This window comes from Magnolia sinica, chromosome 1 (genome assembly GCF_029962835.1).
Source record: "Magnolia sinica isolate HGM2019 chromosome 1, MsV1, whole genome shotgun sequence".
Lineage (NCBI taxonomy): Eukaryota > Viridiplantae > Streptophyta > Magnoliopsida > Magnoliales > Magnoliaceae > Magnolia > Magnolia sinica.
This window is the reverse complement of record NC_080573.1, coordinates 83,034,058-83,055,778: the sequence shown is the minus strand read 5'-3', so window position 1 is coordinate 83,055,778 and position 21,721 is coordinate 83,034,058. Positions and strand designations below refer to the sequence as shown.

The 21,721-nt window shown below is 41.8% G+C and overlaps 1 non-coding gene across 1 annotated transcript; it reads left to right on the top strand.

Moving 5' to 3' along the window:
* The first annotated feature begins 18,228 nt into the window (after positions 1-18,228).
* LOC131222806 (small nucleolar RNA R71) lies at positions 18,229-18,336 on the top strand. The gene has a single exon (XR_009160190.1). It is a non-coding gene; the product is annotated as a small nucleolar RNA R71 (small nucleolar RNA).
* The last annotated feature ends 3,385 nt before the right edge of the window (positions 18,337-21,721 follow it).

The window sequence follows — 21,721 nt, the reverse complement described above, 5'->3', positions numbered from 1 at the left end:
CTGAGGGCATCCGCCACCACGTTCGCCTTACCTGGGTGGTACTAGAGGTTAAAATCATAGTCCTTCAGAAGCTCCATCCAACGTCTCTGTCTCATGTTCAGCTCGGACTGAGAAAATAGATACTTCAAGCTCTTGTGGTCGGAGAAGAGCTCGAACCTAACCCCATAGAGATAGTGTCTCCACACCTTCAGTGTGAAGACGACTGCTGCCAGCTCTAAGTCATGCGTGGGGTAGTTCAGCTCATGGACCTTGAGCTGCCGAGACGCAAAGACTACAGGTTTGCCGTGCTACATCAGGACAGCATTAATCCGATACGCGAAGCATCAGTAAATACCGCGAATCCATCACTCCCAAAGGGAAGAGTGAGGATAGGAGCGGACATCAGACAGTCCTTTAGCACCATAAATGCTCGCTCACAGGCGTCACTCCAAATAAACTCTGCGCCCTTCCGAGTCAACCTAGTTAACGGGGCTGCAATACGGGAGAAGCCCTCAATGAAACGCCGATAATATCCCGCTAAACCAAGGAAACTACGGATCTCGGACGCAGTCGTGGGCTGGCCTCACTGACGCACTGCCTCAACCTTCGAGGGGTCCACTACGACACCCTCCCTCGTCACCACGTGACCGAGGAATCTCACATCCTCCTGCCAGAACTCGCACTTCTCCAGCTTCGCATACAGTTGGTGGTCACGGAGGGTCTGCAAGGCGATCTCCATATGCTGCATATGGTCCTCATGGGTCCTCGAATATATCAGAATGTCATCAATAAAGACTACAACAAACTGATTGAGATATGGACGAAAGACCTCGTTCATCAACTGCATGAAGACCGTGGGTGCATTGGTCAGTCCAAAGGACATGACCTGAAACTCAAAATGACTATAACGCATCCTGAAAGCTGTCTTCGGGACGTCCTCCTCTCGGACACGAATCTGATGATAACCATAACACAGGTCAATCTTCGAAAAGAACTGTGCACCCTGCAGCTGATCAAATAAATCGCCTATCCTCGGGAGCGGGTACTTGTTCTTAATCGTGACCCGGTTGAGCTCGCGATAATCTACGCAAAGCCTCAATGAGTCATCCTTCCTCCTGACGAAGAGTACTGGTGCTCCTCATGGAGAACTGCTCGGACGAATAAATCCCAACTCATGCAACTCATCCAATTGTCGCTGCAGCTCACGCAACTCCATCGGTGCTATATGGTATGGGGTCTTCGAGATAGGCGCGGTACCGGGCGCAAGATCGATCTGGAACTCAATATGACGGTGTGGCGGTAACCCCAGAATCTCGTGGAACACGTCGGGGAAGTCACAGACCACCAGCAACCGATCAATACATAAGGCAATAGCTCCTCGACTATGTAGGACATCAAGCATGACAACGGCTCTCCTCTAGGCTCGACAATGATCTGGAACTGCGACAAGCCTATTATGCAGAACGTGACTATCCTCGCAAAACAGTCTAAAATAGCATGGTACTCGGTACGCCAATCCATGCCCAAGATATCACCGACCAGAACCGGGCAAGATGAACAGAAACTGTCCAATACTGTGGTCTTCCCCAAGGGCATCGATATGGTCAACTCCTCGCGAGCAGACTCTGTCGGTAATCCAGTCGATCAGTAGAAATCCTCGGATATGAATGAGTGAGAAGTACCAGAATCAAATAATACTCGGGCGATGCATGAAGAGACTGGAAGTATACCCTTAACGACTCCTTTGGAGGTCTGCGGGTCCTGATGAGCCGCATAAAATCTAGCCTGAGCTGGCTGAGGAGGTGCCTGTCCCCTTTAAGGTCCCTGGTGCTGCTGCTGCCTCTGTGGCGGCCTATACTGCTGTCTCTGCTGCTACTGGGGTCTCGGTGGCTAAGGTGGTTGTGGACGTTGCTGGTGGGGTCGCTGCTATACTGGAGGCTGCTGCTGTGGTCTCTACTACTGCGCTGGAGGCTGCTGTGACCCTCTCGACTGCTACAGATGAGGGCGAGGGCACTCAGACAGGCGGTACCCTGTACCACCGCATTCAAAATAAGTCCCTGTAAACGGCTGCTGGGGTGGTGCTGGAGGTACTGCTGGGGCTGCTAGTGCTCTGGCAGGTGGGTGGCTCCTATACCTCTGTGGCCATCGATGCTGCTGGGAGCTACTAGAGGGGGCCTGCCTCTTCCGATTTTGACCCCTCCTCTGATCTCGGTCGCTCTGTGAGCCGGCCCACTCAGTCTAGTAGATCTGAGCCCTCCGCACCACTGCCGGAAAGGTCAGAAGCTCATGCCCAATCACATGGCCTCGAAGACCGTAACATAAGTCGTTCTCGAAACGGCGGGCCTTCCGCCCCTCATTATCAACCATATATGGCGCAAACCTTGATAGCGCCACGAAACGGGCTGCGTACTATGCCACGGTCATATCCCCCTGCACCAGAGTCTCAAACTCTAGTGCCCTCTGGAGTCGAATGTGGTCAGGGAAGTATTGCTCCTCGAATCGGTCGATAAAGTCCTCCTAGGTCCAGACATAGTCAGGTCCTGCAACACGGGTAATGGAGGTCCACCAGTGCTCGGCCTCACCCTGGAAAAGAAACACTGCCAATTGGACTCGCTGCTCGGTCGTACATGACATGGTATCAAAAATCTTCTCCACATCGGAGCGCCATCTCTCAGTTACTATCGGATCTGGCTCGCCCTGAAAACGTGGAGGATCAAGCTATCTGAACTCACGAAGAAGGGCACTCGCGGTCCTGCTCGGCCTGGGCTGGAGAAACAACTGGGCGCCTGCCCTACCCCTGAAGTGCAGCCGTCACAGCCTGCAACATCTACTGTAGCTGTGAGGCACTCACAGGCACGATCGGGTTTGCACGGGCCTCGGGTGGAGGAATGACATCCTCAGGCTGGGGAGCAGGGATCTCTGGCGGTGGAACTGGAGGCGCAGGTGGTAAAGCTAGAGCCTCAGGTGGTGGAGCGAGGTGCGCTCGGGTCACTCTCCTGGGCAGCATGTCCTATAGGAAAGAACAACAATGCCAATCACCCTTAAGAATCGCACTCGGAACCTAATCGCCCAAAGCTCATAGCAAACATGTGATGTTGTTCTCGATTATTCCCAAGTTATGCTCTGATACCAACTTCTGTCACACCCTGAACTTGAAAACCGGGCTCACAAAATTTTCGATCGGCGAATCCGGCGCCGACAGCCTCCGTAGAACCCCATTCTCAGCTCCCGGCACCCATTCACCAGGTTCCGATCCTGGGATACTACAAGGAGGATTTATAATCATCAGTCTAATTCATAATGAGCATAACCAAAAGCATAACCCATGAACAATAACCACAAGAACACCACCACAAAATCCACTATGATCAAAAACTTTTGAGTACAATGCGTCTGAAAGGGGAAAATCAAGATAATGCAAAAGATAGAAACTCCAAGCTCGTCTGCACGCTCCTGCTGCTACTATGCTATGGCTGCGTCCTAGCGTCACCTGCACGCATCAATGGTGCATAAGTTCATAGGAAGCTTAGAGGGTGGTGTAAGTGTGTGCGCAATATAAGCGTGCTCAAAACGCAAGGTCAGAGTAATGCGGAATCATGATGATGAGTACATGAGTGCAATCGACCGTACCAAGGCTATGCGATGCAAGATATGAATGCCATAGGCCATAACACGGCCATGCGATGCGAGATACAACTCAAGCATGCTAATCCTCATCATATATCAGTACAGTTCTCATTCTGGATAATCACCGGGGTTTAGTACACTCCAAGAGGCACTGCCGCTCTCCAAGCCGCATAGTCCAAATGAGCGTAAGAAACCTCACTATCCGCTTGGCCAATAGTCTGCCAATACATATCCGGCACGTTGATAACGGACCCATTCACGAGCTGGTCAAACTCAGCCTAGTATTGCCCCCTACCCTCGGGCGAGTAAGGCCACACCCCTTTCTAACCGACCATGACACAGTGAAAGACGCGGCCTCCTGGTATTCGGCCCTCGTGCGCTCATATATCCACTCGGTCTCGACGTTGGAGTCATCTTCTAGTACCATCGGGTTTAGGAATTTTCACACAGGGACATCTATGGCGCCCGTATGCTAGAACCAAACATTTTCGGTATCCAACCCAGCCACCCATGATGAGTCCGTGGAGGTTATGGCCCTGATGTTGCTAGGGCATACATTAATCATGATCACACAAATGCAAGTGTATGAATCACCCTACCAAACATGCAACAATCTTTCGTGTACCGAGCGCTCATGTGGGGCGACTCCATCTATCATGGAGCCCATAATGATCTCCCCGAAGGTATATGCTATGATCAGTCACTTCTCGTATCAGGCGTACATATGATGCGTATGATCATGAATCATGAACTATCCTATACATGTAATGTGGTGATGGGCTCTGATCAAAATGAAGATGGGCCTAGACGGCCTATATACTATAGGTATGGGCTTATTAATGGGCCTTAGGGAGAGTGACAATGCGGACATTTAACCAACATTGTACTTGTAATGTGGATGTCAAACCAACATTGTTCCCAAGGCATGGCCCACTACTATAATCAACACATGAACCATGGTAGAATCACGTTGTAATGGGCCTTATATAGATCTTGTTGGGCCTCGACCCAAGGGCCCAAATACATCAAATGGGCCTCAAACCATGGGCTCATATATCTCAAGTGGGCCTTAGTGGGCAGGCCACAAATACATCAAGTTGGGCCTAAACACACGATTCTACATACTTCACAATGGGCCTCATAATATGGGCCCTATACAAATCAAGGTGGGCCTCAACAATGAGCCTTAAATTATCTCCAAAATGGTTGGACAGTTGGATGAAACACATGCATCATGATGGAGCCCACTTTAATGGAGGGTATGGTTTACAATGCATACATAAGTGCATCCCATGTGGGGCCTACCATAATGTTTATTTCCTATCCAACCCATTGATAAGGTCATTCTGACCGGGGACCACAGTAATGTTTATTTTCCAAGCAACCTGGGGCCCAACATAATTTTTATTTTTCAACCAACTGTTCATAAGGTCATGTGGACCAGGGCAGGGCCCACTGTAATATTTATTTATCATCCAATCTATTCATAAGGTCACGTGGACCAGAGGAGGGCCCACTGGACTGGGGCCCACTGCACTGTTTATTTGCCATCTAACTGTTCATAAGGTCACGGGAACCAAGGTAGGGCCCACCGTGATATTTATCCGTCATCCAATCTATTTGCAAGGTCACATGGACCAAGGCCCACGGTAATGTCCATTTGCCATTCAAACTGCTGATGAGGCCACCCAAACCTGGGGCCCACCATGATGTGGTCTACAGATCCAGCCTGCTCATTATGCGTGTCTCACTTGGCAGACCATTCAGACCAAGTTTCAACTGCATCCAAATTTTAGGTAGGCCCCAGCAACTGATTTTATATGTTTAAGCATGTCTTCACATGATTTTAATTGGTGTGGCCCACCGGAGTTCCGTATACAGTTGATCCTTGGGGTGGTCAAATGGTCCGAGGGGACCCATCAAACACACGGTGTTGATGGCTAAACCGCATCAAGGTGGGGCCCACAGTTGGGCGTGAGGGCCCTTCCTTATCCGCCCGTCCGCCAGCGCCATAGGCGCTGCCTGCGCGTGCTTCTGACAACAGCAGCAGCGCTGCTGCTCGTTGTCTATTTTTATTTTTTTATTTTAAAACCAGTTTTTACATGGTTTTCCTGGGGTAGGGCCCACATCAGATCGATCCGACCCTGCCACTGGTCCCTGTAGATCGATACAATCCCATAGAGTCCAATATTGGGATGTTTCAGATATACAGGAGCATCAGGGAGTAAATCAAAGGTAAGAACACTGTTTCCTATACCATGGCCCGCCAGGAAACTAAGTCAACCTCATTTTTCGGTTCAACGCCTAAAATGATCTGAAGAAGAGGATGGTCGGCTTGGATTGTATAAAAACATCAAGGTGAGGCCTACATGAATGGCCCACCTCTCCCTTCTCTTTGGTTAGCACGGTAGTACACCCCCATGTTAGTTTACACTTCCCTGTTCGCCAACATCCAGCGTCCAGGGACGCTGGACGACATCCATAAACACATCATTGTGGTGGGTCCCACGTGGACGTGGCCCACCAACATATATACATATAATATATAACTTATGTTATAGATATACAATACATATTATATTATATATTATATATATATTATATAAAATATAACATATATAAAGAAGGATGTATTGGGCCCATCCAAACAGTAGATGGTGTGGATCATCACCAGCAATAGGGTGGGCCACACTTTCTGATGTAGATGGACGGGGTAGATATAACACATATTGGTGGGATCCACATCATCACAAAGAAAGAGAGAGAGAGAGAGATATACGGTGAGATAGAGGAACCCCGCCACTATGGGCCCTCTTGATTAAGTCACATACATCAAAATGGGTTCCACCTACAAGTGGGCCCTAAAATCAAAAATAACGGTAAATCACCCACCTTATCTTCCTTCTTCTTGGTCCCTTAGACTCCAATTCTCCTTAGCTTCCCTTTTATTGGAGGTTGATGGGAGATTGATGGTGTAGATGAGAGATGAGAGGGTGGGCCAAACTTGTGGTTTGGGAGAGAGGAAGCTTGGACGTGGGATGTTGCTTGGGAGATTTGAAAAATGAGAGAGAGAATGAGAGGATGAGAGTGATATGGATGGGTGAGGTGTGATGGGTGATTGGTGATGTAAGGAAAGGTATGGGTTAGGTTGATATTTTGGGAAAAGAGGAATGGGTGAAGAGAGAGAGAGAGTTGACTTTGTGGAGAAAGAGGGATGGGTTGTTGTACTTGGGTAAGGTGTGACTTGACTTGTACTTGACATTGATTAATTAATTGGACAGATCGTAGAGATTCCCTCGATATTTGCAACGCGCAGCGTTTCTTCGAAATAAACGTTGGCCTACATCTCCTAGCCTGGGTATCGGTTCGATGAGCAAGTCACGGCATTGGAACCGCGGTGACGATGCGGTAGCTATGATACAACTTTTGATTCGAACCAACTTCAGTATGCGGGACCTGGTTTAGGATTATGCGCAATCGTCGGATACGGTGTGAAGGTTGCCGGAATTCGACCGGAAGGACCATAGAAGCTAACGAAACGGTACAGACTAGGATACAGGTCTTACAATGTTACTCTAATGTGAGCCACACCACATAAATTTTTATATTTCTAGTGGGGCATGTCGTTCAGTTCCCACTCTCTGTATATGATGTGCCGATTAAGGCCGATTATTGCCTGATGTCTGATAACATGCTAGTGTACTTGGTTTGGTAGGACACACTAAGAACATGCTTAATATAATAACAGCATGCCTAGACATATGTGCATATGCATCATTTGTATGCATGTTGTGGGGTGATGATTGATCATAACATATGCCTTTGGGCTGAGATACTTAGGGGACCTACAATGATTGTCGGTGAACCCTACATATTACGCCTTTCTAGGCTGTTATGGGCATGCTTGGGTTGTAATTAGAGGCTACGACTGGCACCCATCTTGGACTCTTTATGTGCCCACATGGCTCGCTATGAGTGGGCCTTTCGATTATAGGCCCACATATGTAAGAGCATGAGGGGCCCATTAGGGGTAGATTTGAGTGGATCTCACCTAGTCATATCCATGTTAGATTTGTGGAGCCCATAATGATTTTATTTATTTTTTATTTTTTTATTATCTTGTTAGTACACCCCGTTGTCAGTTCACACTTCATTGTTAGCCACCCCCGCTAGGGGTCGTTACCAAGACCTCAGTGTTGAAACAAGGTATCTTTTGCTCAGTCTACCACTTGAGATATGGATCAGGGCACTATAGCTATTTTATTTACAATTCAACTTAATTGTGGATCCTCTTTAGTGAATAAATGATGCTCACACCATGGGTTTCCTTGTTGTTCATGTTGTGGCTACCCATTAAGCTTGTTTGTATTTATATGTAGTGGTCGAACCATGGGTCAACCCTGTGGTTTATGTCATGTTTCCACCATTGAACCACCATTTAGGTTCAACATATTGCATGTATGAAGCCCTTTATAGGCCTATGTTTGGTTGGTTGCGAGTTGCCCTTTTGGGCCTTGCTTAGGGATAGTTGTAGGGCCCACTTTGATGACCATTTCAGGCCCACTATGATTGTGCATGGATCCTATAATTTGTTATCCCGTTTGGATGCCGATAATTGTATGTGTTAGTCGCTTAGTTGTGGACTTGCTGAGTGGGCCCATTGGCTTGAAAGACCACTTAAGTATAGCCCTATGGGCCTCAATAAACTTGGTTTCCAAGTAGGTTCCACCCATTATAAATGATAAATTTCCATTATCATGTGGTGTGATATTTTACATGTGTTGGTACAATACTTGATAATTTATTTAGTATTACCTTAGTGATTTATGCGATGTTTACGCTCATGATTCCTATAACAGTTCCTTTATGTTGACATGGTGCTTTCTTTATATTGATGCGACACTATTTTATGTTAGATGTAGCATTACTTTCACATTCGAGTTAACATTGCTTTATATTGATTTGGCCATACTTTTATACTTGATATGGTATTACACGCCCATGCATAGTGGTTATGATCATATGCTATCATATCTCATTCGTAACATGTGTACATGACTTGGATGATGGCTAATTTAGGATTTTTGGCTTGCCTATACGTGGCAAGGCCGCATTGACGACTCTACAAGTTTGGGCATTTTCAGGGGACCCATAAGAGATTGGGCCACTTTACATGTATGCACGACTTGCATGACATGGTTGCATGACTCGGATGATGTTCTCATGCATTCATGCATTGCATGATGCATTTGCATTCACACCCTAGTGACATCAGGGTTGTGGCCACCACAAGATTATTGTGGTTGGCAACTTGAGTATGGACATCGAAAATCTTGTTACATTTATAAGGCACGTAGGATGTCCTTGGGTGAAAGTCCCTAGACCCTGTGGGCCAACAGGACGCTTCAACGTTGAGATCGAGTGGATAACATGAGCGCTCGAGTGTTGAATACCAGTAGGCCGCGTTTCCCACTGTGTCGTGGTCGGTTGGAAGGGGTGTGACCTTACCCACTCGGGTGAAGGGGGCTATATGCTAGGTTGAGCCTGACCAGCTCATGAAATGGGTCCGCTGTTAGCGAGTCGGGTGGAGATTGACATACCACTGATGAGGTGAATAGTGAGGTCTCTTTCACTCACTGTGTCATGCGCGCGATGGGGTGACAGGCCAGTGTCAGAGTGTACTAGACCTTGATGATTCTAGTGATGATAACTATACTAAAATGCAGACTTACTGAGTAGGAGTTGCATGTTCAACATTTTACTCATTCATTCATTCATTCGCTATCCACTCGGGCTAGTGCTGCGCAACTAAATCCTTATGTGCACCATCGCAATGGCCATGATTTCAGTTAGGTACGCGACTAACCTAAGATTAGGAATTTACCACATTGAGTCTAGCTATCTAAATCAAGTATGGGACTGGTTCGGATAAAAGTCCTTCTGAAGAACCCCACAGATTGCGATACCACGTACTATCATCCCGACTATACACACCAGATTTGTCATTCCTTTTACATCACTTAGCCTGGATATGGCTGATGGTATTTATGGACTTATCAGGATTTGCATATTGCATTCATTCTCAGCATATGACATTTGACTTACTATGCCTTTGCATCGCATAGCCTGGATAAAGCTGATGGTATTTATGGACTTGTTAAGATTTGCATACTACATTGCATCCTCAGCATATGACTATAGCCTGGATAGAGCTGATGGTATTTATGAACTTGCTAGTTTGGCCTCCATTAACACATGCATTGTGCACACACGCACACACTCTCTAAGCTTCGCAGTAAGCTTATGTACGTTCGTTATGTGCAGGGTATGCTAGACTGTAGCAACATTGAGGCAGGAGCATGCACCTAATCTTTTAGAGTTTTGTTATATCATGTATTTTCCTTTTAGCATCGTACTCAAATATTATATTAGTGGATATATGGTGATGATGTTTTGTGACTTAGGTACACACATGGTTATGCTCCTTTAATAATAATAATAATAAAATTCACCCTGAAAATCTTCCTTTTAGAATCCCAGGATTGGAACCTGGCGCATGGGAGCTGGGAGCCGAGAATGGGGTACTACAGAGGCTGTTAGCATCGGATTCGGTGACTGAAAATTTTGTGAGTCTAGTTCCCAAGTTTCGGGCGTGACAGTTATGATGGAAAAGTGAGAATACTTAGGTATATGATGATCCAATCTCAAAATCAACAGTCAGATGGCTTGATCGATGAATGAAGATTATTCCCAACGGTTAGATTCGTGTTGGCGAATAGATGTAAGGTTATGATAGCTAGATGGGTATCATTCACATATACATAATAAGTTAAATTTCATAGTAGCACTCGAAAACTTTCAATACTCAGGTATTAAAAAGTTTGGGGCGCTACAATTTACCCCTCTTAAGCAAAATTTTGTCCTCAAAATTTAATTACTTGTACCAGTTACACTGATTTGTTTGGTTTAATTTTTTACTATATTCCTTGAGAGGTGGATTTATATGTCTAGGTGTGCGTATAATTAGCTATATGAAATCGAGACGCTACAATCTACCCCCCTTAAATGAAAATCTCTACCCCTCGATTTATATACATATAATTATTTTATTTATTTATGTATTTAACTTTATAGTATTTCACACATTAGTTTCCCCGCTATCTAGAGTAAAGTTTTTTTTTTTTTTTTCTGTTCTTAGTGTTTTGGGGCAACACCAAAAACGGTTATAGTATGGTTAATCCTAATACACTGAACTCTTGCCTGGCCAAGGCAGTGAGTTCTTTGGTATCATCCATTCTAGGTGAGTCTCGAACTTTCGCTTGATAAAGGCATTGAGTTCATTGGTAAGCACTTGGGATTTGGTACTCCGATCAACCCGCTTCAAACTTGCTTGAATATGATTCCATAAATTCGTGGTCCTGATCATTCTAGATCCTTAGGGAATATCTTTTTTTTTCATTCCACCATAAAATTACCCTAGGTTTCATAAAGTATAGTCCCAAATTATCCATTCAATGTTGAACTAAAGCTTTAGTGTATCCTTTATATATAGGGTTGTAATTCTTAAACTTGTTTTATATTGACAGCATGTCACTCTTAGAATTTAATTTATGACCTATATGTCCAATTTATTCAAAATTTGGAAATTAAGTCCTTGACTTATTTCTGTAGTTACAAAAAAATTCCTGAGGTAATATTCCATGATTTGGGGGTTGTTTCGCGCTTGTGAGGAGTATAAAAGCTTGATGTCGAGCAGCAATTCCTACCTATTTTTGTTATTGGCGGATTTTTATAGAAATTTATACAGATTTCATTGGGTTGAAATTTTAGGAGGATATTTCCAGTGACCTAAGTGAGGTATCAAAAAATTTTCAATTTTTTTTTTTGATAAGTATACCAATTGATACTAGTGGAAGTTTCCTAACGTGTCAGTTTTCATCGAAACGACAAAAAAATTTAGGAAAATTGGAAAATATCTGATTTTGATTTGGGAAACTAGTTTTTCGTGCTTGGAAATTCATTTAAAGATGAATTTTAGTTTATAACAAGTTTATTTGGGATTTTGAGAATTTTTCTAAAGGTACTTAGATTCATAGACTTTAAATTCCACATCCAACTTAATATTTCGAATGGGGAACCTGAATATGGGTTTTTAATTCCTTAACTTCCTAGTTCCTTTAGGAATCCAATTAAGTACATGTATTTAATTTATGATCTTATCCTAGTTGTGTAAAGCTTATGATGGTCCATTCCCTCACCCCCAGTTAATCTCGTTCTCATGCTCTGATACCAACTATAACATCTCGGATTTTCATGACTAGAGTTTATACTCATGCCCGAGAAAACCAGGTGTTAATAATTAAATGAATTGAATGCTTTAAAAATCATAGCATATTTTTTTTTTCATTAGATCACATCCAGTTATATTCATGTAGGTAACCCCATTCATGAGAATAAAATCAACTATATTTATTATTTCATCAGAGTAGACGATTTCAACAAATTATCAAATGCTCTTTCAATGGGAGGTTATTACATTATCGAGTTTACAGTGGAAATATAAAACTAAATCATAAAACTATCTTTTTATTCATTCAGTATAATCTTCCATACGGAGATAGTCCTCTAGGTATTCAATATGTACACCACCTGCATCATTTGTACGGTTGGAGAGGGTCAATGCCATACTCATAATGATGGTTATCCATTAAGAATAACAATAATTCAACATATTCAAAAAAGTAATGTAAGAGTTCTAATGCGTCTCGTACTCTAACATTACGAGTGGTATCAGTATGCACAACCAATCTACATGAATTCATGCCTAGCAAAGTGTATGTGGCTCATCATACGTAGTGATCATCATAATGTGGAATATAATTCATAGAAAACCTGACTTGCCCCGCATCCCATAATTACGGAGATTCACTGGCATGTCCAACGTTAACGTGGATTTATGCGAACATCTCAAGGTGACACAACAACGTGATTAGGGGATTTACGTGACACGATCTATTCATGGAGTGACTATTTTTGACATCTAATCTCAAGAAGTGATGTAACACGCAAAATGATTTATTTACATCAATTATGCACCACACCAACCAACCCACATAAATATGTGCTAACTAAGTTGTGATACCTCTAACACATCACTTGCACCGATAGAGAGATAAATTGAATCATGGGAGTTTTAGAATTTCAAGACACATGCCCAATCCTTAAAGGAAGGTAGCACAAGGCTAACATAATAAAGGAGAAGAGTAGCAATAAGCTAACTCAATAAAAGAGAAGAGTAGCAATGCTTAATTCAAGAAAAGAAGATAGTAGCAATATGGCTAATTGAACAAAAGAGGAGAGTAGCAATGGCTAACTCAATAAAAGAGGAGAGTAGCAAGGGCTAACTAAACAAAATTGGTAAAGGTAAGTGCAAGGCTTGTATCCAACGCCCCACATAAATTAATAAAGATTATACATAATTAACATGATACCATAATTTTCAAAGGATAAATAATTGTTGGTGGTAAATTAAACAATTGCAGGAACAGAATCATAGTAACATGAAAGCATGTAAAAGACAAGATAAATCATATCAACTTAAATCAATGTAAGTTTTAAAAAAATTTCTCACCTTATCCTTAAATCTAAACCTTAAGTAGATGTCCATGTAGGAAAGCTTCTACGTGAAAAGCTTCCACATGAAGCATGACATCGCTTGACTAAGAGGGAAACACTATACATATGGAGAAGAAAGAGGGCGTCTAGGCTTCTCCTTCTCTTTCTCTGTCTTTTTCTTCTCTCTCTCTCTCTCTCTCTCTCTCTCTCTCTCTCCTTCTCTTTGGATATTAGGTAGGTGGGCGTGTGAGTGGAGAAGGGATGCATATTGCTTTTATAAAGGAGTGGGCATGTGAGAAGGGTGTGTTTCCCATCCCACTTGGATTGAGTTTCTCTAATTTTCCCTTCTTCTGACAATCTTTTTATAAATCTAATTTATCCATTGTGTCAGGGTTATCGAGTAGAGCCCAGGTATGTGATTTTCTTTGTGATTTGAAATTTTTAGTCCTATATTAAAAATTCTCCTTACGGGTACCAAATTGAACTTGATTTCAATTAATGGTCTACACTTGATGATCAGGGTCTAATTTTGGAGAAAATGTGTAGTCAGGATTGGTAAACGGTTGGAAAAATTTTAATGGTTAATCAATGGTGAAAAAAGCCTAAATATAAAATTTCACTTTTTGTACCAAAATAAAGGAACTGGATTCAACCTTCAACGGTGTAGGATCATATATCGGGGCTTAAATTTTATATAACCTCATAGTCGTATGAGACCAAAGTGTGGTCAAAATTCGAGTTGCAATAGAAGAAAGAAAGTGGTTAATTGGAAGATCCCGATTTATAAGGAGTTGATAGGCCTTGATAGGATAACTTCGCGCCTAAGGAAAAGCCTAACAAAGTAGGGTCTTCATATTTCACACTTAGTCCATATGATGGGAAATCTAATCCATTCATATGAAGTTAAATATCCTACTATGACTACCTACGAGGTTTATTTACTCAATGGACACCAAAATCAACAATTAAGGGGCTGATTTGTTAATTGGGTCAATTTTATAATGATCTAAGGATCAAAATTTGACATGTATGTCTAATTTTTAATACATAGGTATGGTATAAATTTTCAAATCAAACGGATTGTGGAAGCCATGTGATCTAAAATTCAAGGGTCTATGTTAATGGCATTTTTGTAATTATTGTTGATATGAGAGTTTTGGAAAATCTAATTTTTTTACATGGGTATAAGCACATTTCTAAGTAATTCTTACAAAAGAACTTATATCTAAATCATTATGAATAAAGAATTATTCACCAAACTAATTAAGGGAATGTACATATATCAACCAACATAATAGATGGTCACATGACATGTTAAAAATAGAAAATTTTGATGGTTAGCACTCGGATCATGTATGTAAATGGGTGTATGGTCAATTTTGTAAATAGATTATCACAAGTGAGTTTTTGGAGGGATCAAGAGGTAGAACATGTATACCGTCATATTTAAGTGACTTGTTCACATGTATAAGGTTCTCAGATTGTAGTTTTGATGATGGGTTAAACATATTCATAGGTCGTGAACCAGATAAATGGATCGGAATATCAATTCGATATATGTACGAGTGGATGTAGAGATCAGGTAGCTAGTTTACTTTGATCAGGTGGTTCAAACTTAGAGTAAACGGTTAGATATCTTTACATAGTGGTGAATAGTTGACTGAACGATCAATTATGATGGATAAGTGAGAATACTTGGGTATATGGTGATCATATCTCAAAATCAATGGTCAGATAGCTTGATCTATGAATGAAGATTATTCTCAATAGTCAGATTCGTGTTGGAGAATTGGATGTGAGGTTAAGATAGCTAGATTGGTATCGTACACATGTACATAATAAGTTAAATTTCATGATTACACTCAAGAACTTTCAATACTTGGGTATTGAAAAGTTTAGGGTGCTACAGAATCATATAAGGCTTCTTCTCTTTTCTCTGGCCTAACACTGCCCCAATAGCATAATCAGATGCGTCACACATAATTTCAAAAAGGATGTTCCAATCGAGTAGCTGCATGATAGGTGCGGTAGTCAACTTAGCATTGAGATTAAGAAAAGCTTCATGTCATTGCTTAATCCACTCGTTTGGTGCATCCTTTTGAAGTAGATTACATAAAGGACGAGAGAATTGACTAAAATCCTTTATGAATCGTCTTTAGAATCCAGCGTGTCCTAAGAAGGATCGCACACCATGTATGCTCTTTAGTGGAGGTGAGTTCAAGATAATGTTAATTTTATCCTTGTCCACCTCAATTCCCTTGGACGAAATTATATGTCCAAGCACTATTCCCTTGTGAACCATGAAATGGTACTTCTCCTAATTCAAAACTAAATTCTTTTCATCACATCGCTTCAACTCATTTTTAAGATTTTGTAGGCACTCGCTAAAGGATGGACTAAAGACAGAGAAGTCATCCATGAAGACCTCTAACTATTGCCCCACCATGTCAAAAAATATGCTCAACATGCATTATTAGAGTGTGGCTAAGGCAATTACCCAGTCCAAATGGCATCATTCGGTAAGCAAAGGTGCCAAAGGGACATGAGAATGTATTTTTCTCTTGATCTTTAAGGGCTATCTCTATCTAGTTGTAGCCCGAATACCCATAAAGGAAGTAGTAGTAAGAGTGACTAGGTAGTCTTTCCAAATTCGATCAATGAAGAGCAAATGAAACTGGTCCTTTCTTGTGATGGTATTCAACTTTCTATACTCAATGCACATTCTTAAACTAGTAGTGACTCTAGTTGGCATTAGTTCATTGTTGGTATTGGCTACGATGGTGATTCCAGACTTCTTAGGAACCACCTGTGTTGGACTCACCCATTAGCTATCGAATATAGGGTAAATGATACAACATCCAACAACTTAAGGATCTCTCCTTTAACCACTTTCTTCATATTTGGATTTGGTAGATGTTGTGGTTGTCGGGAGGTCTTCACATTACCCTCGAGATGAATATGGTGAGTACAAATCAAAGGGTCAATTCCCTTGAGGTCCGTAATCGACCATCTAAGGGCTCCTTTATGCTCGATTATAGTAAAAATAAGATACTCTCTTGTTTTTCATCAAGGTGGGAAGAAGTCACTACCGGGAATGTCTCGTCTTATCCTAAATAAACATATTTAAGGTTGGTGGGCAAAGATTTTTAAGTCAAGTTTCGGTGCCTTGAGACTAGACAGTAGAGGCATTATATCGGTTTGGGGAAAAGTTTCAAATTGTGGCCTCCACTAGTGAACTTCAAGTACCAACACAGTATCAAGCAAGGTATCCATCTCTCTAATCATGTCATCATCTAAATAAGGGGAGTGGGCCAAACACATCTCTAAAGGGTCGGCATATAAAGTCAAAAATGTTCTATTTTTCACGAAAGAATCGATCATGTTAATGTCATGGATATCGTCAACATCCTTTGACTGTTTGCTCATATTAAAAAAGATCTTAAGCTCCAATGTCATATTCTCAAAAGATAAATTCATAATTTCATTCCTACAATTGATGATGGCATTTGATATAGCTAGGAATGGATGACCAAGAATGACAGGAATCTGAGTGCTCACGTCTATGATAGGTTGAGTATCTAAAATAATAAAATCCACTTGATAGTAGAATTTATCGACTTGGACTAACACGTCCTTAATCATCCCTCTCAGTATATGAACTGAATGATCACCAAGTTGTAATGTGGTCTGGGTGAGTTTTAATTCACCTAAACATAATTTTTTGCAGACCGAGTAAGGGATCAAATTAACACTTGCCCCTAAGTCAAGGAGTGCATGTTCAATCTGGTGATTCCCAATTACACAAGTGATGGCTAGGTTACCTAGATCCTTTTATTTTTGTGACACATCTTGCTTAAGGATAACACTCATTTTTTCTGTCAAAAAGATTTTCTTTTGTATGTTTTGCTGTCTTTTGGTAGTATATGGATCTTTTAAGAATTTGACATACGAAGGAATTTGTTTAACAACATCTAATAAAGGGATATTGACATTCACCTGTTTAAGCACCTCCAAAATATCTTGAGAGTTAGATAGAGGTTTTGGTGCAATTAACTGTTAAGGGAATGGTACAATTGGCTTATTTTGAGATTCTAGTTCTTCCTCTTGTGGAGTAACACTAGATCTATCACTCTCAACTTCTTTCGAGTCCTTGGGCTTTTCAGCCCTCACCGAAATAGTTTTGTCAATTGTCTTTCCACTTTTAAGAGTGGTGATAGACTTCTCTTGCTTTATGTTATGTGAAGAGCTCGGGTCACTTATCTCACATTGAGGTTTTGGATTGGGTAGAGGTTGGGCTAGAAAAGCCCCTTTCTCCCCAATCACTAAGTGTGACTTAATCCTTTGTATGGCCTTAGTATGGTCTTGGAATGCTTGTAATGTGCCTTGATTAAAGAGTCGAGCTCTTAGTTTTGGATATGCTTAAGAACCGGATCCTCTTGAGGTTACCTTTGATTGAGAAGTTGAGTAAGGGCCTGTTGAGGATTAGTCGTTTGTCCGTTCATCCAATTGAAGTTGGATGGTTCCTCCAATTAGAATTATAGGTATTTGAGGTGGGTCTATTGAATGGTCATTGGTAATTGTTTATGGTGTTTGATTGCTTGGTCAACAACTCTTGGAACGCAGGAATTGTAGGACAATCCTGTGTTACATGTATGTTGCTAGCACAAATACTGCAAGTAAGTTCCACAACCTCCTTTGGTTTGACCATTTCCACCTTTTTAAGTTCCATGGCCTCGACTTTCCTTGTGAGACACCACCCTTGCACTCATGTCATCTTATTCTTTTAAGACATACATTCCTCCCTTGTCTCTTGGCTAAGTAGGCTTGGACATGATGGGTCTTGGGGAGGTATCCCATGATTGTACGTTCTTTAAAAGTTTATCAAAATAATCCCATGCATTATTGGCTTCCTTATTCATGAATTCCCCATTACACATCATCTCCACAAATTGGTGCACGGGTGAAGTCAATCCATCATAGAAAAAGCTTATTATCCGTCACATTTCATAGCCATGTTGTGGACATGAATTGATGAGATCCTTATATCGCTCCCAACGTTTGAAGAAGGTCTCACCCTCTTTTTGGATCAAATTCATGATTGCTTTTTTTAAGGTGTTCGTTTTATGATAAGGGAAGAACTTTTTAAGAAACTCCCTTGTCATCTCAGCCCATGTGCCAATGGATCGTGGTCTTAAGGAATGTAGCCATGACTTAATCCTTTCTTTCAAGGAGAAAGGGAACAACTTCAGTCTTACTGTGTCCTCGGACAAGTTTGGAAAGTGCAATGTGGTTATTATCTCATCGAACTTTTGCATGTGCAAATATGAACTTTCAGATTCTAGTCCATTAAACTTAGGATGGAGTTGAATCACTCTAGGTTTAACATCCACATTTCCTGCATTCAATGGGAATATCATGCAGGAAGGTGTACTGTAATGACCCTAGAAAATTTTGTGCTTTTCTTTCCTTAATAGTTGTTTTTGGGGTAATTAGCGCTATACTCGATTGCTTGTGAAATCTACATCAATCACTTTAAATTGTATTTGCATGACTCAAAACTTGTAGATTGGTTAGCGCTATGTTACTTTGAAATCTGGGACCCATCGCTATATCCAGTTGTTCTGGGGGATTTTTGGAAGTTTTCGATCAGACCTGGACCGCGCGTCGAAAGTCCGATAGCGATGATCTTAGGCTTTTGCGGTCACTATGTTGGGCTTGACCATCACCTCGAAAATCAAGTCCAGGTGATGTTCTGGGTCGATTTGATTGAGTTCGGAGTGAAGAGTGTGAGAACGGTTGGAAATTTATTAAGCTTTTATGAAATCTGAGTCGTGTCGCTTGTGCGACGATTTTAAGCAATCTGACCGTTGGATTCTGACCCAATTTCACCCTCTGATCAGGGAAGGTGGCCCAGACATGTCCTCGTGCTTGTGGACCTGATCGAGATTTAGTGACCATTGATTTGAGTGTGGTCCGCCATGGCTGATCTGAAGAGCCGGTCGGTACGAAAACTCAGCTTAACCTAGATCCATGGTCAATAAGCTTAAGTCCGACCTTTCGTGGCATTAGGCCCACCAGAATTGCTTCGTTGGATCGCGAGAGGTAGGTTTTGGTTATACCCTAAGTATACCTTGGCCCTGGAGTTATTTTCATCAATATTAGGCTTATTTATAGTCCTTAAAACCCTAGCTCTCTTTTCCATACGAATTTTCTCTAACCCTAGCTTGGAAAGAGAGTGGAAAAGAAAGAGAAAGTGAGAGAGAAGTTGGTGAATCATCTTGGATTCTTTCAGGTTCTTCTTTATCCTTGAACTTTCACTTTGAATCGTTATTCTAACGATTCTGAGTTCATCTTTGGATAAGTTAACCTGACCCTAATCTGTGTTAGAGCTTAGAATAGTCTTGGTGTTGTTGTATCTCATTTCTATCCTTGCTTTAGGTTATCTTGCCGCTGTTGACGAAGACACATCGTCTGAAATCAATTCGGTGTTCTTTTCTGGCTTAAGGTGCAGACTTTAAGTGTATAGGTTATGGTTTTCAAGGCTTTCAATGCCAGTGAATGATTTATTCTTGTTATGGATGAGATTTCACATGCCAAATGTTGTGTTTATGTTGCATTCCTGATATGCACGTGTTATATTGAGATTTGTGTATTCTACGTGTATGTATAAAGTACCGCATACATATAAAATATGCACTTGTGTTTGCCATGATTATTTGTCATGTATGTATGCTAGACGTATGTGTGATGACTCCTTGGTAAAAGGAATTGTCCAGATGTGTGTATTTCAACATACGTCCTGTATGTTGTATTATGTATTCTAAGTGTTTGTAGAAATGTCTGAATGATCTGAAGTGTGATGTTCCCACCTAGTATGGGCGTTGAGAAGCGATTCTCAACTCTCCCACTAGTGTGTATGATTTCCTTCTTGCTAGTTACATTCCTTCTTGTTTAAATTCAAGCATTACTTATGCTTACATTTATGTTAAGTTGATATTCTTCAAATGCTTGAGTACCACATGATTTGAGTCGTTGTTCCTTTACTGTTCTACATTCAATACGATTATCTGTTGTAGTGTAATGTGTGTGGGACTATGCATTAGTCCAGGAAATCGGAAATCTGCCTTAAGATCGTGGCTGAGGTTGCTTTTGCCACGTAGGATGTATTAGACGAACCCGAGCCACGGAGTATATGCGCATTCTATGTCGTTCAACCCAACGTGTGCTCGTGTTAGTCGAGTTTGTCAAGTAACCCGATTATCCGATGTATGTTCACCATGTATGGACGCTACTGTATAAATCTAGGGTACCGAACTTACCAATGAAATCCTATTAGCCATGGTACCTTGATCCATAAGACTCATGAGCCGGACATGGTGGTATGGGACACCATGGCCGAGCTGTCGGCCTACGCTGGGGTGACGAGCCTCCCTGTAGTGACCAATGAGCAACTAAACTCGTGAGCCGATTATGGTGGTATGGGACACTATATTCGTGCTGTCGGCCTATATTGATTGGTGACGAGCCCTTTGTAGTGACCTCGAGCATACCTGGATACCGCATCGAGGTGACGAGCCTTGGTGTAGTAATGAAGGTATGATAAGTGTGCATTGATTGGTGACGAGCCCTTTGCTACGACTTCAAACCATATGATCGTATGAGATATCTAGGACTGACGACCCTAGAATGGATCCCTGTTTAGATAGTGATATGAGGAAGGTATCTTAGCTTCCCAATCCTGCTGTATGAAAAGGACTAATAACAACTTGGTAATCATGTTCATGCACTGCATTTGCATGTGCTTTGTAGACGTGGCGCACTTTGAGGTGGTGTCATGTGTAACGTAAGATGAAGACGCTGAGGGTGTACGCGTGAGGGCACGCATCATTCTGCATACATCCTTGTATTAATAAGAGTACTTAGGACTTGTTTAATTGTTCTGCTTTATCATTACTGTTTGATTGAACTGATAACATGTTAACCAGTGCCTTATTGTTCCACTGAGTTGATCACTCACTCCCACATTCTGGGGCGGTGTTAAACACCCACCAGACTCTGTCTTAGGTTCTGATGTTGCAGATGTTGAGGTGACTTCTGAGGCAGAGAGGGAGATGGATGATGATGAGGTTGCTTTCTCTTATATGCAGTTTTCAGACGGGTTCTAGCGAGCCTTGTTCTGATGTGCGGGATTCTGGGATTATTTTTGGGAATTAAATGATGTAACTTGATACTTGTAATTTTGATAGTAATACTTACATTACAACTTGGTTTGTGTATGTACTTCAGGGATTTGCACTTGTACACATATATTTCTATAAGTCTTCCACTTGCTTTCTTCACTTATCCCTGAATTATATCTGTGCTTTGTCTTAATCTATTCCATGTTTTATGCACTAATACAGACAACATACATCCATCATCAAATATGTTACATAAGTGATGTTTTGGAACTCGGGAGTTGAGTTATGCTCGACCCCCGAATTCCAAGGCATTACATGTA